Source organism: Notothenia coriiceps, unplaced genomic scaffold, assembly GCF_000735185.1.
Source record: "Notothenia coriiceps isolate Sejong01 unplaced genomic scaffold, NC01 NC01_scaffold00020999, whole genome shotgun sequence".
NCBI classification, from domain to species: domain Eukaryota; kingdom Metazoa; phylum Chordata; class Actinopteri; order Perciformes; family Nototheniidae; genus Notothenia; species Notothenia coriiceps.
Window position 1 is genome coordinate 110,295 of NW_011353700.1, and position 11,223 is coordinate 121,517.

The window sequence follows — 11,223 nt, forward strand, 5'->3', positions numbered from 1 at the left end:
TACATGCAGTACAATAGTCAGTAGATACTTCCAGGCTGTCAGTCAGGAGTGTATCAGGGCAGGGCAGGACAATCCCCTGAAGGCTATCACACAGTGAAATACACCCGCTGATTATTTTCATTAATATTGCTATTTGATATTTTTGCATCATTCATATGCATGCAGGAAACTACCTGGCTCTGAGCTGTGAAGATAAAACGACTCCAGCCTCACGTTTAAATCCTGCAACCGGAACGAACATAATCTTTGTGCAGAAAGTGAAAAGGGCATCAATCACTGAATCTAAAGCAATTATTTAAGGAATCTGGATGTACCTTTAGCTGCATGAGCGTACACATAATGCAGGAATTTAAGCTTGTTGTGCATGTGCGTCCAACACCCACTGCAGCAAAATGTATGACGCTTGTCAGGTTTTAACAACAAGTCCATTGTTGAAACTTTGGCATGCTAGTTTTCCAGGCAGTCAGGGGTCACCCAGGACAGGGGCTGGGTCGGGGTGGGTTAGGCTGCACTGAGGCGACGACTGGCATCCATCCTATAGCAGCGCTTTCTGGTGGTGGAGCAACTCTATTTATATCCCGACACACACACTGGGACTATGGGAATGCAGGTGGCCTCAAGCTAAAACATTCCCCACTGCTCTCATTTGCTACTGCATTTCTGCTTTTATTTTTACTGGAGTAAAGCAAATGTTGGTCATATTTTCTCTATAAAAAACATTCCCTATTATTGAACCCAAGGAATAACTTACATGAAATATGAAACTGGACATGTAAGGTTGTGGTGGTGCACAACAGTCCTATTGTGTTGGCCTAAATGAATACAGTATGCAGACGTGCACCAGCACACTGCCCCAGTTAACTCTGTCTTTATTGCATAAGAGGTGAGATGAACTGAAAGGACCAGAAGAAGGGAGGAGAGAAGAGAAGGAGGGGCGAATGGATGCTGCAGCTAAAGACTTTCTCTCTCTTGCAACTATTCTGCAGTAAAACCTCCATCGCTGCAGTATGTGATGTTAACAGAGCATCGATCACAGTTGATCCCCTCATGTTTCATACCAAGCAGGCACATCTGTTGGGTTTTATGATTAACAAACATGAATAAATGAAAACGAGAACACATAAAAAACGTTATTTTGCTGTTCCAAGGAGTTCAGACTTCTGACTAAAGCCATCAAGTTCAAATATTGTCAGTCATGCTGAACCTTTTGAAACTGAGGAGGCAACACTTTAGTGCATGTTGTTCTGTCCTTTCCACTTTGTGATCCCACTAAAGCTGAATCCGATCTGCATGTGATGAGCAAGCATGTAAAAATGCTGAGAAAATGTTCACTAACTCTGTGTGCTTTTAACAAACACCATTTGTATCATATCACAACTAGCACATGCATCGCCATCACAGTTATCTAACGCTATCAGAGTGCCATATACGTAGCCTCGAGGTGGCCTGAACTCGATCCTCACCTAGTCCTCACACACCACATCTCACCGAAATAATTGGTCATAAATATTCAGAAGGTGCAATCACTTTTCTCTTTCAAATGGCAAATGTCAGACAACCCTCAGGACTTTGATATGCATGGAGCGGAATATTGCCCTCGCAACATGGGATAACCATTTACACCATATGCCTTTAGACAAATTGGGCAAAGATTATTGAAGTGTGTTTTTTCATAAAACATGTTTTATTTATATGAATGATAAGACTATTTAGTCACGGATTAGAATTAATCTGATCTCTGTAATCATGTCAAAGCAGAACAGATTTGATCATTTACGTGTTAGAGAAAAAGGTCCATAACACATTCTGTGAAAACTATTATGAGAATAAAAGTACCTTTGAAGGGCCATTTTCCTGCTTTCTCAAGGTGCCTTTTAATATTAATAGCAACGCAACAGAGGAGGGACTATGCATGACACTTGTTTTGATTCGTCAGCAAAACTAAAAAGGGAATATCTAAGATTGGCTAAGATAATTAAGGGCACTTACATCTGGCCAGAAAAGATGACAGAATATGCCAATTTTATTTTCACTGGAGCAGGTTCAAGATGTTGACACATAATAGAATCAGCGGGTCCTCTCATCCACCGAGATTCTGGCTACCCTACAGCTGTGTGTCAACCTTACCAATAATGGCAGCTGAATAATAAATATACCCTTAAGAAATCACAGGGGCCTTTGGCGACTACAACTACAGGGTGCCGATTTCCAAAAAGGTGATGTTTCCCCCTGACTGAAATAACATTTATTCTACAGCACCAATTGCCCTTTATTTTTAGCATATGCAAATGTCTCTAATGAAACACTGAGTAATGAGATATAAAATGTTTCCTAATGTCTAAAATAAAAATGTATGAATGTGACTTTTTTACTGGTCTAGAGTTCCTCCTGCACTGGCCAATCAGCAGTGGCCTGTCACACTGTTTCTAGGCTGAGCTATCCATTACATATTAAAGGTGAGAAGAAAGAGTATTCCTATTTTTTTCAATTTGTTGAAGATGGACGCAGGAGAGAACTTAACTTATAGAGAATTAATGAAAATTCAGTTTAAACACACTTTTTTTTGGTTTGGTTTCATATGCAATAGTATAACACATGAGTATGAAAAGAGCCAAGGGGATATAAAGGATGATACAATCTCAATTCCACTTTTTCACAGTTTGTATAATGAGTTCAATGACCACAAGAAACCTGGAGACTTGCTCATTAAAATCTCTTCATGTTCTTGAGATATATGGATAAAGTGTTGAGGAAAAAGCTGTTGGAATTTTGGTGTGATTTCTTTCAGATTTGAATAATATTAGACCTTCTTTGAGACTTGTGTTTTACGTAAATAAGCCAGTGGAGAAGTCATTTGTAAGTAGAGAATGCTAAATCCATCACAAGCAATATGCGCCTAAATTGATTGCGACCTTTGGACGCCCCTGGGCGGACTCATTCCTAGCTCTGTCGAATTTTGATGGACGGTATGAGAAAATAATGTGTTTTACTTTGTAATATAAACACGTTCTAGTCGAAACCAAAAATACGAGTAAAACAAGTTGAACAAAATATATTGCCATGATAATGTTTGCTTGTCCATTATTATCACCATGTAAAAAAGTGTTTGTTGATGTAATACTTGTTTCGACCGCAAGAGTCAGAAGTGCACCACTGCCTGAACACAAGGTTGGGTGCTAGCAATTTACCTCATACTAATGTCATTGTTTGGAATGCATGGAGAAATGAAAAATCACCCGGAAGAAAACATAGATCCGTTCATTCATATAACAATCTATAATTGTGTTTAAGGAACAGAGGCATAATGTTACCATAAAAGTAATGTCATTTGTTCTCAAAGAAAGTAACCTATTGTAAAATCAAACAGTTTATTCACACAGTAGCTAAATATATTGTGTTACCAATGGACCTTTTATGTTCAAGTGGCAAATACCACAGCCCTAAATGTTACACCAGTGTTTGATAGATCATCATAACTGCTGTAAGAAAAGTCTGTTTGGTTTTGTTTTTCAACAGCAATGTTGACGGGTCTTAGAATGACAACTTGCAGTAGGTGTAACTAATAGCTGACTCACTTGAATGACTAATGGACCTGAGTCATTGTTAACCTTATTGGTTTCACCAGCACTTTTAAAGTCTAAATGATACATCTCTTTTAGACCTGTTTTTATGAAAATAAACCGATCATGTCAACAAATAGTACTGGCAAGTGAGTTATGATTTGTATCAGTATCTTGTGTGTGAATCATGCTCACTGTGTTCATTCTATGTTTCTTTGCCCCAAAGCTTTGGCTCTTGTTTTTATCTCTGATCTATATTTAGAAAGGAGTGCAGTGCCCTGTAGATTAGGGCAACAATTAAATCACTATTAGAGGACTGCTGAAGTGGAAGATGGTGTTCTGGATGGCAGTGATATATCAGCACTTCTTTAATATGAATTGTTTTAATATTCATGGGCTGTGTCTCACAGGGAAAGTGTCCACATTATTTAGTGTGGGTAAGGTTGAGCTGTGAGAATTGATTTGGCTTTGCCCTGAAGTTGAGAGGTGCATAATGCAACATGAACCCTTCCTCTCCTCCCAAAGACGGCCTATGGGAGGTGTTGACCCGCTTATTGATGAATTGACTCCACTTTTATTTGCCTGAGTAAGCATAGACTCCTCCCCCCCCCCCTTCCCATTTAATACTTGGACGTGAAAGGTGTGGCTGGTCATTGATCCATGCAAAACCTGTCTACAAAAAACAGTCAGTGTTCTTGTGCTGCTGTCTGCAGTCAGGAGCACAGAATGCAGACGCAATGCAGCCTGGGGACCACAGAGCGGGGACCTTTGGACCACACTACCGCAATCATGAAAGGTAAGCTCCACTTTTCATTAGGGTTACTGCATGGTCTGTTTATCTAGGGACAGAAGTTCATCTAAACTTGCAAAGGAAGGTCAGTTTAAACTTCATCAGATGAAGAGTCATGCTTTTTTTTAAAACATGAGGGTATGCATTTCAAATGATATGGGATATTGGACCGATAGGGACTGAAATATAGCTAAACCATATGGGGTGGATATATTAAATTAAATTATATTTTTATATACTTTATGCACTATATGGAATTGTAATGCCTTTTGTAGTTTTGACCAACTTTTTGCTGCATCTGAATTACAATTCCTTAAAATACTTTTATCAAGTTGCTGGTGTACAATTGTCTTTTTTTTTTAATAAACAACAATTCACTAAATTAATACCTCTATATTTCTTTGGTTAAGTTTTGTTTGACAACGTTAGTAAAGCAAGGTTTAAGTAGGACCTTCCTCGCATTTAAAATAAAGGTCCTAGTCACTTCCACACAGTTAAACGTACAGCTAATGAATACATTAACACTGGACCTGAAATTGAAGGGTCATACCAGGCAGGCAAAGTCAGATCACTGCATCACTACATGAGAGTGTGAAAACCTACTTGTAATGTTATTTTTGTACAGTTCACACTTCTGAATACTCAAGACAAAGACGCTGACTTGATTTGAATTGCCAAGTACATACAATCACCGGCAGTGAACATAATTACCCTATTACTGGAAGCATGGCTCTGATTGGATGTAATCAACCAGTAATTGTCTTTGATTTGGTGTTATTGAACAGAAACAACCTTACATGTGTCCTTGCTACCTCAAACACCTAAACCTCTGAAATGCAGAGCCTGCTATCATCTTGAAATGCTTGAAGTATATGCTATGAATAATAGAACAAAGGGAAACCCACTAGACTGAATTGTCGAAAAATATGTAGTTGCTTGAAAAGGTTTTCTGGTAAAGGCGCTGATATGTTTCACAGCTGTACTACAAAACATCTCAAACAGTCTGGGTTTGTGTAGTCAATATTTACTACATATTTCTCACGATAACGGAGATACTCCAAATTTGTTATCCATCAAAAAGCAACCTTTCTGTCTTTGCTTTGAGTATTTTGGCTCACTGACGCAAGACGTAAACAGGGGTTTAATTGGTTGACAGTCACTAATATTATGAAGGCAATTGTGCAATTATAATACAATTATAAGCATTTTCTGCCTTTTATTCCAATCCCTGTCTCCCTTTTTTTTTGCTTGATAGTCTTTTGAACACCATCAAGAACACCTTTCCAGTGTTCTGAGCCACAAATAATTGGCACTCTGATTAAAAATAAAACACCTACTGCACCTTCAAAGTGAGGTTTATGTGGTTTCTTATTCATCTTGAGTCAGGGAGACTTACTGTGCCAATCTGAATGGGACAGTCTGAGGAATAGGACTGAACAAAGCTCATTTGTAACGTATTAAGCTTTCCAGGCTACTGATGGACTTTTTGAGTCACAAAGCCATAAAAAACCCTCACAGATCAGCTAAGATAGAGAGCTGAGTCAGAATACGTTCAGAGATATGACAGCAGGGATCTGTGTGGGATCCAAAAAGGACAGTATATTCAGTTGTATCTCGTGTTTCAAGAGTACTACTAAACCATCTGGTAGACTGATCCTTGTACTCATTTCCAGCTATAAACTGGTATAAGCCCATCATTCATTTATATCACCGACTGTGAAATACTGACTCAACAGTACAATGGTTTGTGCAATAATTCAATTGTGCAGTATTCTGGTTTACCCTGGCATCAATGCTGCATTTATTTTTCAAAACTGTGCACACAATTCAGAGTTTTAGCTATAATATTGTTCCATTTTATCATAGTTGACTATAGATATTTCCTTCCAGCATTATAATTATTGACGCTATACGTTGTAGTCTGGATATAATTACCTTTCAATGTGCAACATCTATATCAATAAAGTATTTCCTCCGGTAGATGGCGCTGTTGCAATGCCTGCAGGACTCAGAGCACAGCGCACCCTTTTGAGGTTGAAACAGACTCTACTGTAGTGGCCAGGCATATGTTTGTAGGGGTGAGGATGAGCAGGAGGATGGTACTTGTCTCCCTGCCTTGGTGAAGATTTAGAACCACAGCAGCTGCCTTCTTAGTGGCCTTGAGGATGTATGGGGATGGAGAGAGCATGGTGTGGGACCGGGTCGCTCGGACCCGCCGGGACTGTATGTGCTACCTTGGACCTCCTACTTTGATGCCCATGTAAGACATTTCAACTTTTACACATTGTAGCCCAACGACAGGAGCACCTGTGGCGCACTTGGGTCATAGGTGCTAAAAATTAAATGTACTTTAAATGGCAGAAGTGCCATAAATAAACATCAAGTATAGCCAGATGTAGAGTGTTCTATGCGAATGTGGATTATATTTTATTTCATTTGAGGAGTTTTTGCTGATAGTAATTGTTGTGAGTCAGATGTTCATCTAAAAAATATAATACGACTATGATTCGTTAGACTATGGCAGCAGGGGGGAATTTTACGAACTGATTTTCTCTGAGTGGGTTATGAATCGTGTTTTGCTGACGGTTTCATAACAGCTGGGAGTCATTCTGGTCAACAGTGTGCTACTTTGTAAGGTGTATCGCATTACACAACTTTAATAGTGCAATATTAAACCGTTCTATCTCGGTTTTACTTCACCTGCTGGACACAAAGTAGCATGTAGGAATACAAAAAAACACTACTGTTTAGGCTGTGCGCAGTTTGTGCTCCTGTGATGGCAGCATGAAGCCAGGAGTTGTCAAGTGAACTCTCTCCGTCTCTACAAATCACTGGTGATAGATGCATTAGTTTCAGATTCACAAAAGCCTGTTATGAAGCTGCACAGTGCAGTTTCAGGAGCAGTCACTGTCGTTTAGTGTATTCAGTGTTGTTAGACACAGGGCCAATGAAGGATGAAGGATGAATTTCTGGACTGAAGGGAGCTGCAGGGGCCCTTTACGCAGGTCTCTGTGTAACAAACAACGTTCTGGCTTTATCCAATGAGAACTCCTGTCTTATCATCTCACATTTAAGGTTCACAGGCTCCTTTCCCCTTTGAAAAACGCTCTCACTTTTGTCTTTTAACACCGACCACCCCCTGTTCTCTTTTCCCAGCGGGATGCGCAAGTCGCCCGACTTGAGCCCCAGAAGGCTTTCGGACATCAGCCCTCAGCTCAGACAGCTAAAGTACCTGGTGGTGGACGAGGCCATCAAAGAGGACCTGAAGTCCTCGCGCTCAGTTGAGGACATCAACAGCGCGTCCATAGAGGAGCGAATCCTTCGAATCACCGGCTATTATGGATATCAGCCTTGGAATGCAAGCTACAAGAGTGAGTCAGTACACATGCATGGAGCTGTTAACTTCTGTGAGTGCATGCTGTGATACATTTAGTGATCAATCTAGTGTGCACTCTTGGCTATTAGTCCTTGTTACACCTCACACACTCATTGGATTTCAGATAACATCAGACTACTGATTAAAGTGATAGTGCTGGTTGTTTGGAATTTAAGCTTGATGGGGTGCTCTACTGTCATGGTGTGGGTGGATGGAGTCAGAGGATTGGGAACACATGTTAGATAGCTGCATGTGAAAATTTGACATCCACCAATCCATAGGAAAACGCTTGTTCCAGTGAGAGTGCAGGATAATGAAACCACACTGAGGCACATTGAGACACATTTTGGGCCCTGCATGTGTAACCCTTATGCAACACTAGGACATTTTTCAATCAGTTTGGCTTTTTTGATGCATTTGGCATGGGTTTGAGTTTGTTTTAAGAATATAGAAGTGCAACCTCATCTCCATGTTAAATATATTAACTGCATAGCCAAAATACAGACAGTCAGACTTTCATATTGTCCCCATTGAAACCCGTTTAAAAAACAAAATGTTATAACACACAGCCATTACAGCATAATACATACATTCTATGTTATCAGGCTTCTGCCCTTTAAAATTACTTTTATTTTGTACCATTGTCCACCATATTTAGCCATGTTGTCATGTTGGACCCATTGGGCCAAATACATGTTATTTGTTGCTGCTATGTAGCACAGAGTTGCATGCAGTTATTCAAAGTCAATGTATTTTATCATTATATCATTGACACATCTCAGCCTGTGTACAGACTGTCTCTCAGACTTTGTACAGTGATGTTGCTCATCTTCATCATTATTTTCACTGAATCTAAATGTGCACAGTCTGTTAATTAGTTGCTAAAGCTTCAGTGTTACTGGATAGTTACTGCAGACAGTCGGGCTAATGTTTGCTTCACTGGAGTTTGTTGAGCTTGGAGCCAGACAGTGGGAATGTTGCTCAGGGCGGTTTATTCTCTAAAGGAAAACAAACGCAGCTTTTGTTTTCATAATTTTCCTCATTTCCTTTGCCTGCATCATTTCTGATGGATTACAGTTTTAGTTCACTTGCTTTGTGTCTTGGAAGGAGCTTTTTGTGGTTTAAAGACCAGCCACAATCTTAACAACTGTCAATCTTTTTTCATTTTTTATTGCTGCTCTGATGTAAACACTCATTAGATTTTTGCCAGCCCATGACTGGTAGCTTGTGGACAACGTTGTACATTTCACATGAGAACTGTAATATTAAACAAGTGCAAGAATACTTTAAAATTCATAGGCCTATACATATCTGAACACTTCAGAAAGCTGCTGTTCTTTACCTCTACACTGGTGCTGTGGCCAGAGAGTCAAGTTAAGTGAAATATTCCCAAACTATACTTAGACTGTTGTACTTCATATTTTAAACACTGAATGGTTAAAGAGCTGAATATTGACAAATGAGACGTTTATCATTAAGCGAAGTTCAAGCCGACCTTCAAGGAGTATCTGATTTGTTGAATGGATCAACAAATGTTGATTGTCATTGATGTCAACAGTAATATATGCAATGTTGTAACCCACAGCTATTGCAGCATAATGCATGCAATATATTTTATCAGACTTCTTAAAGAGAGTTTCATTTCTATCTTTTAGAGAATTTAATTTCTTTAAAACTGTGTTTCAAACTGATTCAAGGAAATTAATTATCTTTTATACAACAGTTATTTTCCATGTTATTGCCAAATTATAATAACTGTTGTGGAAGAGACATAATACCGAGTAATGTTTGCCATAGTGGTTGTTTTTGTAATGACCTGAATGAGAGTTATAAGTGACCACTTCACGTTAATTTAGATAAATGGGTTCAATTCCAAAACCCTTTTTCTCTGAATAATAAAGTCACTACTTCAACCACTACACTACACTTTGTCCCTGAAAACACAATTTTGTCGACTGCAGTTGAATTGCAAATGTAAAATTTCATGATTTGAACTGTTACATCATAGATCTTTCTCTGTGCATGGCAATATCAAATGAAAGGACACTTCACAAATGAAATGACCCTTCTCGATTAATTGGTGTTGCGTTTTGCCTTTCAGGAAAAGTTGGTTTGCCCAGCTTGTTTCTGATACAAAAAAAACAAACCTAAATTCAAAAAGAAATAATCTGCCATGTTCCAAACCAGTTATCTCTGGACCCTCTACAGTAGTCAGCTCACAAAGTACTCCAGCACAAACAACCTGACTATTTAGGACTACAAAGCAGAGGCTAATGGCTGTAGAGTGAACGGCTGATGCCGAAGGCAGCCAGTTATCAGAGGGGTGGGAGGCTGAGTACTTCTCTGTAGAGTGCAAAGAAACGCCCGATTTTTTCATTTACCACCAACCTATCGAAATTGGCTCATGTGCTATTTCGCACAGCAGTAAGCTTGGTGAAAAAGTGAGGCAAGTAAGCCATGACTCAGACTCAAGATGAGAGGTCACATCATCACAATGAGTTACGTATGTGTAACAGAGCTACATCCAACATTTAAAAAACTGGCTCATTAAATAAACCTGGTGGGAGTCATTATTGCTTAAAAAGTGCCCTCAGAGCAGAGTTAAGAAAAAGGTTTTGCTTTCAAGTAAGTCCTGGCAGGGCAGTATCCAGGATTTGCTAAATACCGAGGTCCAAACATGCTAGGGGGGTTCGGGGGTATACTCCCCCGTCATTTTTGGGATTTTCATGATCTAGTTAGGTGCTTTTTAAGTCCTGTGGGGGGTCACAAATTGGATAATATATTGATTTCAAACCATGTCAGTGGGCTACAGCATCAATTGATGCAATTGATTGATCAGTTGATTGTTACTATTAATGATCTGGACATGCAGAAGAGGCTAAAATGATCACAAAAACATTGTCAACATTCATTTCCCATGTCTCTCTCCTTTCCATAGCCGCGTTCACACCTGAGTACTTTCCCACTTTAGTTCCGATATAGTTCCGAAATGTCGCGTTCACACCAAAAAGAGCCGGAACTAAAATTAGTTCATGAGAACCTTTTTACCCCCTTTTCCGTCCCTGCTAGAGAGCAGGGACTCTCATGCGGCTCTCTTGGAAAAAAGAGCTATATTTCTGATTGGCTGGGCGGATTGCAAACCACGCCCCGTAAAACTCAAAAAAAGTGTTGTGAAGCCACCATTTTATTATCCTCGCATTAGCATTAGCATTAGCCCAGCGCAGAAATGCAGAGAGACTAACTTATGGCAACACAAAATAAAACATGGGAGCGGTGGAGATGAGGAGGTGTCGGCGTTCTGGCGATTTACTCGGAAGGCTTCAGTAGAAGCTGCTGGGAGTCCCAGCAGCTTCTACTGAAGCCAGTCCCCAACTCCGGGGACTTCCGGCCGGGGTCTCCGTGTGGCAGTATACGCCGTAAAGTTGTTTGCGGCCTGCCAGTAAACCCAAAGCAGAAGAAGAAGAAGAAGTGACGTCAGCGGCTTCATTTGCTTAATC